This window comes from Balaenoptera acutorostrata, chromosome 7 (assembly GCF_949987535.1).
Source record: "Balaenoptera acutorostrata chromosome 7, mBalAcu1.1, whole genome shotgun sequence".
Classification (NCBI taxonomy): domain Eukaryota; kingdom Metazoa; phylum Chordata; class Mammalia; order Artiodactyla; family Balaenopteridae; genus Balaenoptera; species Balaenoptera acutorostrata.
In genome coordinates, this window is record NC_080070.1 from 25,385,215 (window position 1) to 25,386,003 (window position 789).

The window sequence follows — 789 nt, forward strand, 5'->3', positions numbered from 1 at the left end:
AAATTCATCCATAATTCCTCTGCCCAGAGAGAAACACTTTTAACATTTTGGTGTATTCCTTATTTAGATTTGAGAATGCTAAGTGGAATAGGTTATGGTTCAGGAGGATATTTTCATAGGAATGGCACTCTTAATTTTAAGAGAATGGGATATTAAAACTTTGAAAAAAACTGAAGTACCAATTATTTGTAATTACGCAAGTATTCAATCAGGAGATTGTTCTCTCTCAATGCTCACGGACTCTAGGTATTGAAAGGTACCTGAGGCCAGAATACAGTATCACTTCAATAGGTGGTGTTGAGTCTTTGACAGAACATGATTTAGTAATTACTTGGGTCATTCTGACAACTCTCCTTTTTAAATCATTTTACTGATTAAAGATTTTAGAGTTCAGTATTTAAGACTTTTTCAAAGTTTAAAAAATATTTATTAGTGCTCGCTTTGGCAGCACATATACTAAAATTGGAACGATACAGAGAAGATTAGCATGGCCCTTGTGCAAGGATGACATGCAAATTCGTGAAGCGTTCCATGTTTCTTGGGTCATTTATAGAGACATGGATGGACCTAGAGACTGCCATACAGAGTGAAGTAAGTCAGAAAGAGAAAAACAAATATCGTATATTAATGCATATATGTGGAATCTGAAAAAATTGGTATAGACAATCTTATTTACAAAGCAGAAATAGAGACACAGATGTAGAGAACAAACGTATGGATACCAAGCGGGAAAGGGGGTGTGGGTGGGAAGATTGGGAGATTGGGATTGACATATATACACTATTGATA

At 35.1% G+C, this 789-nt stretch overlaps 1 non-coding gene across 1 annotated transcript; it reads left to right on the top strand.

Annotated features, from left to right (window-relative positions):
* Window positions 1-432: 432 nt before the first annotated feature.
* LOC114237053 (U6 spliceosomal RNA) lies at window positions 433-539 on the top strand. Its single transcript, XR_003622850.1, has one exon. It is a non-coding gene; the product is annotated as a U6 spliceosomal RNA (small nuclear RNA).
* The last annotated feature ends 250 nt before the right edge of the window (window positions 540-789 follow it).